Here is a 316-nt window from a genome sequence, read left to right on the forward strand (position 1 = left end):
TTACGTCAGTCACATTACGAAGTGCATGGCTTGGATTGAGATAACGTTCACAATTATATTTACTTTAGTAGCAATGTATTAGTATTAAGTGGCTTAAGCATTCATATCATCAATATCAGGTGAATTCATACTATTTCTCAAGGGTGTGGCGCAGAACGGGTCTCTACTCTTGCGATGATAAATCATTATTCCTCCTCGTTAAAACCTCGATTGACTTGACTTCCATCCTCTGTAGAAGAAATCAGACAAGCCCGTCCATTGAAACGAAAACAAATATACGTAGAATAAAGCTCAAATTTCTCACCATTCGGGTTGG

The 316-nt window shown here is 38.0% G+C and overlaps 1 protein-coding gene across 1 annotated transcript in view; it reads right to left on the reverse strand.

Annotated features, from left to right (window-relative positions):
* Positions 1 to 316, reverse strand: part of LOC131885383 (sodium/hydrogen exchanger 3-like) — a gene marked incomplete at its 3' end in the record, with an annotated part of 5,846 nt that overhangs the window by 1,386 nt on the left and 4,144 nt on the right.

This window comes from Tigriopus californicus, chromosome 8, assembly GCF_007210705.1.
Source record: "Tigriopus californicus strain San Diego chromosome 8, Tcal_SD_v2.1, whole genome shotgun sequence".
NCBI classification, from domain to species: Eukaryota; Metazoa; Arthropoda; class Copepoda; order Harpacticoida; family Harpacticidae; genus Tigriopus; species Tigriopus californicus.